General features: G+C 41.6%; 1 long non-coding RNA gene across 1 annotated transcript; it reads right to left on the reverse strand.

Moving 5' to 3' along the window:
* Positions 1 to 3,161: 3,161 nt before the first annotated feature.
* Positions 3,162 to 13,321, reverse strand: LOC138965260 (uncharacterized). The gene is made up of 6 exons (XR_011455384.1): positions 12,665 to 13,321; positions 12,003 to 12,071; positions 10,770 to 10,863; positions 9,621 to 9,791; positions 9,068 to 9,167; positions 3,162 to 5,181 (listed from the first exon to the last, which is right to left on the reverse strand). It is a non-coding gene; the product is annotated as an uncharacterized lncRNA (long non-coding RNA).
* Between the last annotated feature and the right edge of the window lie 2,571 nt (positions 13,322 to 15,892).

Raw genomic sequence — 15,892 nt, forward strand, 5'->3', positions numbered from 1 at the left:
CACCGTTTTTATGCTTGGGAAGCGCACTATACTCACTTTGGTAACGGTCACTGTTAGAAACATGCATACCAATCAATCAATTAAGCAAAAATGAATGATAAGATTCGATTATGTTCTTCTTTTTGTGCACAGGCGGTTATATACAAACGTGCATAGTGTCAAAAGAAATCACACACACACACACACACACACACACACACACACACACTGAAAGTATGAAGAAGCCCCTCCAACTTTTGGTTGAGTTTGACTGCATTACCTTGAGGAGACTGACGACACTTCACAATGGAAAAAATAATAACTTTTACATTTCAGTGATTTGTTTTAAGTACAAAAGTACAAGTGAAAGTAGAAATAAATTAATGTGACACTATCCCGTAATCACATATCAGGGTCAACTATAATCAGTCCATTTGTTTACAAAACTTTATTCAATTTGTTATCATGACAGAAACAATGCATTGTTTTTTTTAAGATAACTCAAGCATAAATGCTTATTTTAAGTCATCCTGGTATGTACATAACAAAGTTTAGCATGATGGCGGACTAGATACATTTACTCATTTCAGACAACGAAAACAAACAGACAAACCTGATGCGCAAGCAATCAAAAAAGGGAGGGGGTGGTAGTACAGAACTTGGTGGGGGTAAAAACAAGAAACAAAAAGAAATGGGGTACGAGAGAACAGAATTCAGCATAAGGGGGAAAAAAAAGGACGACGAAGACTTGGAGCGCCAGAAATGTCGGAAGAGTGGGTCACGTCACAATAATATTAAATGCACAGAAGACACACACGCAAAGTTAATACATTTTGTGATCGTCGAAAATGGCACTAAATTACATAACGATTGGGCCATAATCGATAAGTCGAAACAAGGACACAAAACACGAGAGAAATTACGAAGAACAATTGGTCAGGCAGCATTTGTCTCATGACAGTGTCAAATGAACATTATGAATAAAATGTAGAGGCTCATGTACGGAACATGCCTGTTTGTCTTAATAAATTCTTGTACAGTTATGAATATGGTCTGATTGACATTCCGGGAATATTGCGGGATGCCTTTCAATAATATTTCAATAAACTTATAATCAGTTATCAATTGACAATAATCGTACATCTCTACACAAGGGTCAATGCAACAAATAGTGCTCAGCAGTCTCCCTTGGGTAACCGCACTCACATTTGGGGCATTCCTTGAGGTGCCGCTGACATAAATCAAAATTCAAATCACTCATACCAATACGCAGTCTGCAATTATGGACTTTTTCAAATCTATCTCCAAAATAATAATGACATGGTACTTTAAAATCAACGTTGATTGCAGTAAAGTAATTGACTGACAATTAGTAGGGTTGTATGTGGGGTGCCTAAAATTTGAACTTTTCTTATTCCCGAATATTTTTTGTGGGCGCAGAAGCACGGGGCAAATGGTATTGTTTTTTTCTGGAGGGGGATCAGACAATATAAAACCAATTAGAGGCCGAGTTGCCTGACAGAAAGGCCAATTCTAGCCCCAGTCCATGCCGGTTACATGTAATTAGCTATGCACACATTTGAGATCGATACCCAACCTTACTGAGCATCAGTTCTTTGCGTTATTTTAATTTTCTTGTTTTTCTTTAAAATAAAAAAGGGAATGGTTTTATTGATGTCATTTTATTATGTCATTATCTAGTCAGCATAAATGACTTTTGTGGATACAGGAGAAAGTGTTAAAATGTGAAGATTTCAAGTGTGGTTTGTGGTCATCTGCTTGACCACTTAAAATGTTGTTTCATTTGATGATACGTTTTGTTTGGTGTTCCCGCTTGAATGTGACAGTAAGTTGTACAATGTTACTCTGTGTGTGTGTGTGTGTGTGTGTGTGTGTGTGTGTGTGTGTGTGTGTGTGTGTGTGTGTGTGTGTGTGTCATGTGTGTGTGTGTGTGTGTGTCAGTGTGCGTGCGTGAGTGTGTTTGTGTGTGTTGGTGTGTGTGTGTGTTTGGTAACCGGCTTTGTACAGCGGGACCACCTTATTTTGTCATGTATTTTTATTCATTCTGGAGCTTTATTAAATAAACTGCCCATTTCAATCACAACTCTGGTCTGGTCTTATTGTCAGTGTTGCATAAATGATTGTATGTGAGCTTGTGAACATACAAAGAAAAAAGAAAGAAACATTCTGTGTCGAAATATCTTGACTAAAAATCAGGCGGAAGACTACACCTGTTGCATTTCCTATTATGCTCAGGCAATTATAACTGAGGGCGGAAGCGACAATGATTCGTTTTCCCCCCAGATAACATTAATTTGTAGAGACGGAAAAGGAACACGCACATTCTGGAACTGATTTGTGTAAATAACTGAGAGGGTGTTTTGTCTGTTTTGTGAAACGGTCCTCACACATTTGCAAAGTTCCACAGTTAGGCAGCTGAATTTAAAGCATTACATAATGCATAGTGTAAACTCTAGGCCCTACTTCAAGGTCTTATTACTTCAAGATGCATACACGTGCTGTTGTATCTGTTAGTGCTTGCCGGACACCAGTGCTGATTAAAATGGCTTAGATTGTTACTAATTTGAAACTACAGTATGTCCTTTTACGCGTTGTGGCAACTGAATTTTGTTGGTACCGATGATTTATACAAAGACTTTTATCACAGGTTTCTTCCATATCAAACATTTATACTTACCTTCAAGTTCGAGTTTACCTTTACTTTCACGAGGAGAGTCTGTGTGTGTGTGTGTGTGTGCGTGCGTGTGTGCACGCTTAAATATTCTTGATTTTTGAACATAAGCAGTTTATCTGTCATAGAGTTGTGTGTGTTTTCATGTCTGCGTGTTCTTTTCCCCCTCCTTCCTCCTCTCGGCAGTCCGGCTTCAGTCATTTTATTCCTCCCCTCAAAGCAGAAAGCAGCATTGTGTTAATGTTCAGAACTTTGCCAGGTTTTTTGTTTGTTTGTTGTGCTTCTTTAATTTAGGTTTGTTGTTTGTTTAAAACACTCAAACATACGCACACATCCACACGCACACTTTTACTTTTTAAGTTATAATAAGTATTGCATTCAGCCACGGTTTTTTTCTCAGTTGATATTCTGATTTTTGCCATTTTTTTGTGTAATTTGTTTTTGTTGTGCTTGTTTGATGTAGGTTTGGTGTTGTTTGTCGTTGTTTGTTTAACACACACTCAAACACACACTAACCAGACACACACACACACCACCACCACCACCACCACAAGAATAGGTTTACACTCACTTTTTCCTCCACGTTTTAATTTTGGCAATATCATTAACCCAGGATTGCAAAGCAGGGATCATTTGTCAATTTCATAACAACGTACATACAATTTCAGCTGGTCACTTCAATAAAATGTGCATCATCACAGGTTTCTGCTGGAATGACAGTGTCTTATCTGTCAACACAAAATACACACACACAAAATGAGTGTGATGCTGTATGCCTCCTAACAGATCCTAACTTCACCCTCCAAACCTCCCTGCAGATGTATGTTCTGTGCACAAAAATAACCTTTTAAAATATACAAAATGCAGACGACATTTCTACATTTGTAGTTGTGCTGCAGACCTGTTTACCCCCATAAGTGTTTTGGAGTAATGCTCAGCCCCAAAAATAGTAATCCTGGTACAAAAATAGTAATCATCCAGCATTCGTCGCCAATTACAACGCACATGACAACTGTGTCTGCGAAACGCAATCATGCACATATATCCATCATTCACAAACAAAACACATCAGTCAGTTTTTGTAGTCATCATAATGTCAAAGAAGATTACATCAAAAGCACATGCATCACTGATTTTTTTTCTTTTGCTCGTAGTAGGCCTTTTTCAATGTGTCAAGCGCTTCTCTACTGTACTTGCGCTTGCTGAAGGTACTGAACTTGTCAAATTCAGGTGCACGGAGCCCCTGGGGCTTTTAGTCATACCTCAGGCAGCTATCTGTTAGAAGAACTACCAAGTTTCATTGACTTGCACCCAAAGAGTCAAGAACTGCGATTTTTTTACGAATCAATTTCGTACTCGGACCCGGCTGGTCTTGACCTATTTTTGGATCTAAATTTAGATCAGGTAGATCACCACATCATGCACAAAAAGACACGTCACTAGCAAACTATGTCAGACATCATCATGAGTTTGTATAAAACAAAATGGAGGCCGGAATCACTCAGTTGAATCGAACTCCGACCAAACACCACGTAATAACTAGGTTAATTTATGCACTCGCGTGAACAAGAAACTGTCGAGCTTCATAGATGTCATCGTTGGGTAGTTTTGGGTTTGTTTTACTACCATAGGAGGATTTTTGAACTGTAAATGCACTCAGCTGCAACAAAAACGCAAAACGAAGGCTGTAAGCTGCACTGTGCCTTTAAGTAGCTCAACACAATGATCGCAGCCCAGGGTGCTAACACAGTTTGGAAGGTCAAGGTTTTATAGTATGCTTCCCTAACGGGATCTTATAAAAAAGCTAAAACATTTACCACTGAAGAAAAACCATCTCTGAACAATTCAAAATTGTCACACTACTAGTTTTACATTTTAAGGATCTTGCCTAGTGCACATCTTTTTATTATGAAACATTTGTATTGTAAACAAAAGAAAACACAATGTCTTGTGATCTGTAAATGTTCTTAATACAGGGAACTTTATACATTGTTCAAGTGAAGTACTGTACAGCCTATTTAGCTTGTTCATTTTCTCCCTATAATCTGCTACAATTCAATAAACTGCTGTAAACTTGTGTGCCCTTAAAGTAGATTTATGTCCTTCTGTGTGGGCACCTTCTTCTTCTTCTTCCTCTTCAGTGTTCAGTGTTTGCATTTGGATGTGTGCTCTCTGGCCAAGTCTTGTTGCACAGGGGTACGGGTGGCAAGAAAAGGCCACCCTCTCAGAACGTGTTGCAGAGTCTGTTCTTCCTACCCTAGCCACAGTCGCACGCTGTAGGTGCAAAACCTATCCTTTTGATGTGTACCTTCAGACAGCAGTGTTCTGTGCAAAGGCGAAAGATGGCTGTCTGTTCTGCGTGAGTAAGATGGGGCTATGGTCTTGAATGAGCTGGTAGCTGTCTGTCTTAAAAAAAAAAAAAAAATAGACATCAAAGAAGCTGCAGCACCAGCCAAGTGTTGACTGTTTTCTTTATGCGTAACCTGGTCCTGGCAGTAGCTGTTGTCCATCTGTAAACAAGCAAGATCATTATTATAATATATTGATGGTGTATTTGTTTTACCCAAAAGACGATTAAAATAACATTTAATTTTTGTTTTAGTTATGTGGCATACATGCAGTGGAACGATCATATCTTGTGATATCTTCCCTCTGAGAAAAAAACTACTATTCAAAATGTACTTTTACATACTTTTTTGTTAACTTAGGCTTTTGAAGATCCACATCCAATCCTGCCACAATGTAGGCACAATCATAGGCTAAAATTGTCAGGGTTATTTACCATCGAACTGTCCTCAACATTCTATGCTGACACACACACATGCACACACACATAACTTGACTTCACTTAGGAAGGTTATGTGATGCTTAAATCATTTGTCTTGCCACTAGTTCATCACAAGTAACCACTGTGTTTATTGCTGGTATGTGCTTAAATGGAGGGATAGTCTTATCCCATGGTAAAAATTTTTTTTTTAACAAAAAGCCTGGCAGGTGATGTGAGATGTGAGCCAAACTGTGTTCACGAAAAGCAGCCGGCCTTTAATAACACAAAGCTGCCTCTGTACACAATTCTGCTTTTACACATGCTATCCCTTAACTTGGATTCATACCAAAAATCAAGCCTGGTTTCATAGGAAACAGTCAGAATGTTGATTCAGCATTTAGAATGATAATCTTATTTCATGTACACGCCTTGGCAAATCTGACAATTAAGTAAGCAGAAGTTTTCTTCACGGGACGGATTTGCTCATTTTATTATGTAGCAATGCACTTCACTTGGTCACATACACCCCCCCCCCCCCCCCCTCTGTGCACAGTGATAGTTTTAAACAAGGAATTCTGTAAACACAGGGGTGGTCAAATACCCCCCCCCCCTTCCCTCTGTGCACAGTGATAGTTTTAAACAAGGAATTCTGTAAACACAGGGGTGGTCAAATACACCCCCCCCCCCTTCCCTCTGTGCACAGTGATAGTTTTAAACAAGGAATTCTGTAAACACAGGGGTGGTCAAATACACCCCCCCCCCCCTTCCCTCTGTGCACAGTGATAGTTTTAAACAAGGAATTCTGTAAACACAGGGGTGGTCAAATACACCCCCCCTTCCCTCTGTGCACAGTGATAGTTTTAAACAAGGAATTCTGTAAACACAGGGGTGGTCAAATACACCCCCCCCCCTTCCCTCTGTGCACAGTGATAGTTTTAAACAAGGAATTCTGTAAACACAGGGGTGGTCAAATACACCCCCCCCCCTTCCCTCTGTGCACAGTGATAGTTTTAAACAAGGAATTCTGTAAACACAGGGGTGGTCAAATACACCCCCCCCCCCTTCCCTCTGTGCACAGTGATAGTTTTAAACAAGGAATTCTGTAAACACAGGGGTGGTCAAATACACCCCCCCCCTTCCCTCTGTGCACAGTGATAGTTTTAAACAAGGAATTCTGTAAACACAGGGGTGGTCAAATACACCCCCCCCCCCCTTCCCTCTGTGCACAGTGATAGTTTTAAACAAGGAATTCTGTAAACACAGGGGTGGTCAAATACACCCCCCCCCCCCCTTCCCTCTGTGCACAGTGATAGTTTTAAACAAGGAATTCTGTAAACACAGGGGTGGTCAAATACACCCCCCCCCCCTCTTCCCTCTGTGCACAATGATAGTTTTAAACAAGGAATTCTGTAAACACAGGGGTGGTCAAATACACCCCCCCTTCCCTCTGTGCACAGTGATAGTTTTAAACAAGGAATTCTGTAAACACAGGGGTGGTCAAATACACCCCCCCCCCCCCTTCCCTCTGTGCACAGTGATAGTTTTAAACAAGGAATTCTGTAAACGCAGGGGTGGTCAAATACACCCCCCCCCCTTCCCTCTGTGCACAGTGATAGTTTTAAACAAGGAATTCTGTAAACACAGGGGTGGGACTCTCTTGTGATGAAAAAAGAGGAAATCCCTTTTTTTCCAGGGGGTTCGGGGGCACGTTACCCCGAATTTTGGTTAAATGGTACATTAAAATCTGTGCAATCTGACAAAAAAGACATTCTCCACACTCCCCAACCTCCCCCCCCCCCCCCCCCCCTCAAAATTACTATTAGTTATCAGGAGTTTTCAGTCAGCACAATTTAACTCTCAAGCCTCCAGTGTTCTGTTTCATCTCCACGTCTCTCCAAATCATTCAGTCAACAAGTCATAGATATTGTAATGAAATGTGACGCGGAAAAATAGATTACTCCAGCAGAATTCGTAAGTTGTGTCCGCGGAAATCCGCGGAAAAGTCCCACCCCTGAAACAGCACTGCATGGTGCCTTTTCCAGAAATAAATTCATCAAAAAATGTCAACTCACAACAGCAAGAGTCAGTGTGTCGATTGTTCATATGTGACAAAGTTGAGGGATGAGCTTATCCTATGTTAAAGCCTGGCCAGAACTGAGACGGTGACGAGAAGTAGTGTGCCTATAATGACACAATGCTTTCTTCGTAAGCAATTAGATTCAACATCTCAGATCTGGTCAGGCCTATACAAATGCCATCTCTCAACTTGGTCCATACAAAAATCATGAGCCTGGCTTAATTCTGTACAGAGTGGGAATTTGTTTTTCTCTTTTTCGAAATCCAAAATAAGCAAAATCAGGTCTTAAAATCAATCAATCAATATGAGGCTTATATCGCGCGTATTCCGTGGGTACAGTTCTAAGAGCAGGGATTTATTTTATCTTTTTATTTTATGCAATTTATATCGTGCACATATTCAAGGCGCAGGGATTTATTTATGCCGTGTGAGATGGAATTTTTTTTACACAATACATCACGCATTCACATCGGCCAGCAGATCGCAGCCATTTCAGCGCATATCCTACTTTTCACGGCCTATTATTCCAAGTCACACGGGTATTTTGGTGGACATTTTTATCTATGCCTATACAATTTTGCCAGGAAAGACCCTTTTGTCAATCGTGAGATCTTTAACGTGCACACCCCAATGTAGTGTACATGAAGGGACCTCGGTTTTTCGTCTCATCCGAAAGACTAGCACTTGAACCCACCACCTAGGTTAGGGAAGGTGGGAGAAAATTGCCAGGGTCGAACTCGCAACCTCTCGCTTCCGAGCGCAATTGCGTTACCACTCGGCCACCCAGTCCAAGTCCAAATGGAGCAAGTCTTAAAATGGGAGTGAATTTACAGATGTTATGAACAAGAAGTCTGCGAAAACAGGGTCATTAATAGGAAGGAGTCTTAGATTGGGGTGTCTTAAAAGGGGCAGGGGTGGAGGCCACTGTAATGACCATGAAATACCGTACTTTCCGGGTCATAAGGCGCGACTTTTTTCCTTGAGTTCGACCCCTGCGTCTTGTATAACGAAGCGCCTAATCCGTGTATGAAATACGAAAAAAATCAAAGAGACCGCTTGAGTACCAGTCAAACAACTTGTGATAATGCATGTTTCAGCTACTAGGTACTGCCCTGCCTTTGATCTGGCCGCACACACAGATTTCCACTCTGTTAAACTCGGTCATTGACCCCTGGGAAGAAGGTCGTGTCTTTTAACAAGGCCACCCAGCTATCACAATGCCTTTGGTCACTGACCGGTCACTGACCCCGATGCAGGAAGTGTTTCCTCTCTCAGATATGACAGGGGAACCACCTCTCATGGCAAAAACTGGGTCATTTTGGTGCGCCCTATTGGCCCCCTGCGTCCAATGGGTGACTGGATTACATTTTTTTTTTTTAAAGAAGGGGGTGCGTCTTAGATAACAAAGCGCCTTGTCACCCGGAAAGTACGGTAATCAAAATAATACTATCAGTCATCTTATTCTCTACCAAATTTCTAGAGGTCAAGACAATGATACAGATTATTTACTATGAATAACAGACCGATAGAAAGAGAGCTCTGTGTCTTGTACCTGGGTTCGTGCTCAGTTGCTTGAAAATGGACTTGTCAGAGGTTCTTCTTCAGCCTTACACCAGCCTACAGCGGTAGCTTCTACTTCACCAAACTTTGTTCTGAAACAAAACAAATAAAACACATCTTCAGGGTCAAGCATATGTATCAAATCATGATCACACAATTAAACCTTCTTCTTTGGTCAGTACTATTGAAGATTTGTTAATTGTTTCTTGTTCACAAAAGCACTAATCAAAAAATTGCTCCAGGGGCTTGCAACGCAGTACAATATATTACCTTACTGGGAGAATGCAAGTTTCCAGTACAAAGGACTTAACATTTCTTACATACTGCTTGACTAAAATCTTTACAAACATTGACTATATTCTATACAAGAAACACTTAACAAGGGTAAAAGGAGAAACAGAATCCGTTAGTCGCCTCTTACGACATGCTGGGGAGCATCGGGTAAATTCTTCCCCCTAACCCGCGGGGGGTTGTACAAGATAATGAAATAGAGTGAATTTTGAAGTGCATTCATAATTAAAGCCCAATCATGTGGTTTAACCTACCTAGTCTTGAAAAGCCTGTCCGAGGAAACAGATGAAGCACCCTTCCGCAGACCTTCCTGACGGAAGAGTCTTGGTTGTAACCGCTCACTTTCTAAAGTAGTCCATAAGCAGTTCCATGTGCCTATGTTATCACTGTAACCAGCTCCTTTGTGTACCTGTGATCTGGATGAGCTGCAACACATAAAACTTTCATATGAACACTATGTCAAGTATACCAGTTAGCATCCATCAAACACTGACTGACTGAGGAGCATCACAAGATCTGTTCTAAGGAGGTAACAACTATTGTCACAAAGTGTTTATGATACAGCTGCAGGCACATGGCACTGAGTGGTCAATTGGTGAGGGGGGGGGGGGGGGGGGGCAGAAGTTCTGCTCAGTCTTGTCTGCTGATACTACACTTTGTGGTGGTGTAAGGCAGGGAATCACACCCCAACCACTGGCCCCGCCCACCTGGTGTCGAGTGCCTGTGGATACATCAGTCCCAGTCATGGCTGGCCCCCGGTTGACAACTGCCATGTACGTCATGTACGGGTACATTTACTTTGCAGTACAGATTAGTTTTCAATAGCAATGACATCATGTACGCACACCTGCCCAACGCAGACAAGGACAGCAAAATCAGGGACCAAACGTGATAAAGAGTAACTAATCGTCACAAACATCAAAATGCTTTGCATTTCTTGACCAGATAACAATCATTTCTGGGCAATTGAAGATTATTATTCCACCTACAGGCTATCACCCCCATGGCTGTTACTTGTAACACATTTCATTTCTTAAAATATGTTTTGTAAAGTAATACTGTAGTTAATAGATTTCTCTGAAAGGCACATTCCTTCTCATGAAAACAATTTGGCTCACCGTCTAAGATCTGGTCAGGCTTTAAAATGGGATAAGACATGATCTCTTAACTTGTTCACATACCCACAATGAACGGTCTGGTTGCTCTCTGCTCCAAGTGCGATTGTGTTATGAATAAATGCTGTAAAAGCTACAACTGTACTAGCTCATTTAAAAAAAAATCACAAAATGTCACTTCACCACAGCAAGCAAACAGTGTGTTTATTTCTGGTATAGAACAGACACACACATACACACACACACACACATACACCAAAGCAACACAAAAGCCCAAAACATGCCTACCATCTAAATGAGGAATCCAGTTCCAACTGTCTTCTGCCAATATAACACTGCCAGAGACACCATGGTGTAGAAAGTCAGTTTAAAGAGAGACTACCTGAAAGAAAAATGATACAATAATAATAAAACACCCAGTGCAATAGACATACTTGCTCGTTAAAGGCTTACTTTACCATGTAAAAACATTTTGCTTCACAGTCTCAGATCTTGTCAGGCTTTTACTTGGGATAAGATCATCCCTCTACTTGGACGAATAGCAACATAGATCAGCTTGAATGCTCTCTGTGCAGAGTGGTTTTTGTTTGTTTGTTAAAGAATTAGTTTTGTTAACAACACTTGGTACCTTTTTGTGAAAATATTTCATCACACATTTTAACTCACCACAGCAAGCAGTCACTGAATATATAATTTTTTGTATGTGGCCAAGATGAGGGATTCCATGTTAAAGCATAGCCACATTATACTGTAGTGACAAGGCAAGTGGGCCTTTAAATTGTAAACTGATATATATTGTGCATTTTGACTTCTTCATAAATTATAACCCTGATGCAGGCAGTCATCAGTACATGTAGTGGTTTAGTCCCTTGAATGAGAAAAGAATGACTTTGCAAGAAAGAAACTCGGAGTCAAAGTCAAAATACCCTTTATTACAAACTATAGATTCCACAGGGTTTGAAGTTAGAAAGCTCTGAAAATAACTCTGCTATTTGAAATTGACTAATAGTATTAACTTATACCGCCATACATGATACACATGTACAGACAAATGAACTAAAGCTTGTGAAGATCTATCCATAATCCTGCTACACAAAGACACAATCATTCAGAGGTTGAAATTGCCAGGGTCATTTTCCATCCCCATGTAGCCTGGATTTAATTACTGGCATGTTTTTCAGTTAAAGAGATGTGTCACTCAGAATGACAGGAGATGGTTCACTCAATGCAGAGCATAATATAACATTGATTTCTTCATGCCATCTGATTTGCAGTTGAATTCACAGGGCGAGAAAAATTCTAGACTGTCCTCAACATTCTATGCTGACTGTAAATTGTAATTATATAATACACACCCTAGCTAACTGGTACACTAATCACTTGCTCTGGCTTACTTCTTTTTCCAACATAATAAATCTGTTATTTGTACTTTAGCCTTTTGTGGTAAAATATTCTCATTACCACCAGTTGCACTCACAAGCTATTGCACTAGTGTATTTTGGAAATGATCAAAGGACTTACTTGTGTTCTACAACAGCACCATGTCAGTGTTGCGGGAAGAATGAGGCAGGGCTTGGTAATAACTGAGACCTGCAAGTAAACAGAACATATTTAGAATCCCAGCATGTGTTATAATTTGTGTATATTTATATTATAAGGTCTTACAAGTTACATTGCAATAACAAACACACACACACACATGCACACACTCATTCAATGTGCTCTATGTGCTAAGAATAAGAGTGATTGTTTAATGAATTAACGCTGAAGAAGCTACTAGTTGCTTAAACACATTCATAGCAAAATGTCACTTGATCACCACATCAAGCACACTGTATCTTCATTTCTGGTTGTATACATTGTATGCAAGTGGAGGGATGATCTTATTCCATGTAAAATCCTAGCTCAGCTGATCTCTCTCAACTTGGATTCATACCAAAAATCAGGAGCCTGGGTGTTTCTGTTCAGTGGGCATTTCCCTATTTGTTTTATTTGAATGCATTTCTTAAAAAGAACACTTCCTCTGCATAGCCGTCAGGATGTTGGTTCCACCTTTAGGAATGTGTCTTAGTGGACGGACAATCTTATTCCATGTACATGTTCCATTCCTTCGTGCATTATGTGATTCTACTGTATTTTAGTCATAAACAATGACCTTCATTCTAATAAGAAGAGACGATTACCTTTCACCTCGGACGTGTCAACTCATATTTTGCCGCTGAGTCGGTGGACAGTTGCTGGAAACCGAGTCCGTCGTCACACTTCGGGCTTTGGCAACTAAGTTCACTTTGCGGGTCTTTCCCCTTGTAACACCATACTTGTTCGATCACAGTTTCTTTGTTCATCGGCCGAAGCAGGCCCCTCCTTCGCTCCCGTCTCGGCCACAGTTTCCTCAGTGCAGTCGGGCATGAGAGCCCGCCCTTGAACGCACTCTCCCCTGTACCGCATAGTTTTAAACCTCCCCACCTTTTTAATCTCCCTGTTTGCCGGAGCTAACCACTATCGGTAACAGTGACTCAACCGCAGGACTCTGAGACGTTCGCAAGAACCCAGTCCTCTTCGGAAGAAGATGATGATCAAAGATCATGATGCATTGCCGACGCCGGCCATGTTGAATTAGTGAAAACCGAAACGTGGAAGCGAAACTAACTTATCTTCGGGAATCAATTAGGAAAATTATATGTGTAGTAGGTAGAAAAATGGCATTTAATGAGACAGATAAAACTCGGATCAAATGAGAAAGAAAGAACTATCCAAACTTGCAAGCACAGCCGCGGTAGTCCTAAGTACGTACTGAAGTTCCCGATCCATGTTTTAGTCTAACCAGCGCTGTCTCTAGTCAACAGGATAAGAGATACCCTGAGGTTATAAGTGATACTCCCACATACGTTGCACAAGCATAATTTAACGTTACCTTATGTACGGTCCAACCGGTGTGCAATGGGTGGAGGGAGAGAGAGAGAGAGAGAGAGAGAGAGAGAGAGAGAGAGAGAGAGAGAGAGAGAGAGAGAGAGAGAGAGAGAGAGAGTCCTTGTTTGGGCAGGGGGTCCTGTCTTTGTGGTTGTTTAAACATGCGTCACTTTGATACGCTGCATTTCAAAGCATGTGAGGGCATGTTTCCTTGATGATATCGCTCGGTTCTGCGTTAAAACCTGTGAGAGGTTGTTTGCTTGCGCAATGATTTTCTATGAATCTTGTTACCTTTGGTTATTTTTGGCAGGAATGCAGCGCGCCAACCGAAGTTGTCAAAGAGACATATTTTTCTTTCAGGATAAAAGTCCACATCGCCCTTAAAAAAATAGGCAGTCATCTGTATTAATTGACGTTCATGTTTCATCGACTGTTTGTGTGTGCAGTGTCTTCACTTGTAAAACCATCCTCATATGTGAAGGTAGCATGTTTACGCCCTAAATCGGGGACATGGAAGTAGTCAGAAACTTCTTCTTCTTCTTCTTCTTCTTCTGCTTTCGTGGGCTGAAACTCCCACGTACACTCGTGTTTTTTGCACGAGTGGAATGTTAGTGTATGACCGTTTTTTACCCCGCCATTTAGGCAGCCATACGCCGTTTTCGGAGGAAGCATGCTGGGTATTTTCGTGTTTCTATAACCCACCGAACTCTGACATGGATTACAGGATATTTTTCGTGCGCACTTGGTCTTGTGCTTGCGTGTACACACGGGGGTGTTCGGACACCGAGGAGAGTCGGCACACAAAGTTGACGCTGAGAAATAAATCTCTCGCCGAACGTGGGGACGAACTCACGCTGACAGCGGCCAACTGGATACACATCCAGCGCGCTACCGACTGAGCTACATCCCCGCCCGGTCAGAAACAAATGTATTTATCTAAATATTGCGCGTTCTTAAACAGCAGTGTTTTAATTGTCTACGTAGAGACTGACATTATGCCACAACGTGCAACACAAGACGCTGACCTTACTTTGCATTTTTATTGCCAACATTACAAACGACGTGATTATGATATTATTTTTGTGTCTTTACTTGAGAAGTCACAATGCCAAATACATCATACAGGTCGCTTTTTCTGGCGTGCAGCCTTGGTGTACATTGTGGAGAAAAACACCGAACAACTGACGAAAAGACAAAATCAGAACCAGACAAACAAACATACAGACAGACAGACGGATAGATAGACTGAATGACAGACGGACGGGCGGACGGACTGACAGACAGACAGACAGACAGACAGACAGACAGACAGACAGACGGAGAGATAGACTGAATGACAGACGGACAAGCGGACAAACAGACTTACAGACAGACAGACAGACAGACTTACAGACAGACAGACAGACAGACAGACAGACGGATAGATAGACTGAATGACAGACGGGCGGACGGACGGACGGAAACAGACAGACAGACAGACTACAGACAGACAGACAGACAGACAGGCAGGCAGACAGACAGACAGACAGACAGACAGACAGACAGACAGACTACAGACAGACAGACACACAGACACACAGACAGACAGACAGACAGGCAGGAAGCAAGCAAACAGGCAGACATACATACATACACACACACACACACACACACACACACACACACACACACACATATACACACACACACACACGCGCGCACGCGCGCACACACATACACACATATACACAGACAAACAAACACAACCAATTCCATATTCAAAGCTTAACCTCCGACTACCATCTTACATCCTTCTGTCCTGGCAGCCAGTTTTTCAGCGAAACACAAACACAGGGCGACAATCTGTGACAGCACAAAGGTCCCTATTGGCCCGACCCATTACCAACACCGACATTGCTTCCCCCAGACAAGGGCCAAAGTTAACCCTGCCATCCTTATCGTCATAAACGTAACAGACATTTCTACGCAGAGAGGTTCGCAGACACGCCATCCTCTGGGGGGCTAAGACAGGCTGGAGGAATATTCCTTGTTCACACCCCGCCTTCGTTCTCTTATTGATCCGGCTGAGAACTTATCCGCAACACTTTCTTTGAGAAACTGGGGTGGTTTGGCAACTCTGAACTTGCTTCATGTTAAAGGAAACTTAACACGTACAGTTTTTTAGCACCACGATTTAAAATAGGAACACGAGACTGACTGCCGGTGAGAAGAATAACTAGGGGAAGGGCCCCTAATATGGACCACTTTTTGTTTCATGCTGATAACTAGCTTGTTTTCTTGCGAAGAAGTTTTATTTTGTGCTTGGTAGTCCTTCTCTCTTAGGTTAACCGTCAGGCCTAATTAGAGTGAAATAGCTTTGATAGACATTCAGCAAAAATTACAGAAAAAATCACAAAGGGTCCATATTAGGAGCCTGGGCGCCAAATATGGACCATTGAAGCGCCCTTCACGAATCACTGTCAAAAGCCCCCTATACTTCAAAATAACATGATACAACTTAT

The sequence above is a fragment of the Littorina saxatilis genome, linkage group LG4 (genome assembly GCF_037325665.1).
Source record: "Littorina saxatilis isolate snail1 linkage group LG4, US_GU_Lsax_2.0, whole genome shotgun sequence".
Taxonomy (NCBI): domain Eukaryota; kingdom Metazoa; phylum Mollusca; class Gastropoda; order Littorinimorpha; family Littorinidae; genus Littorina; species Littorina saxatilis.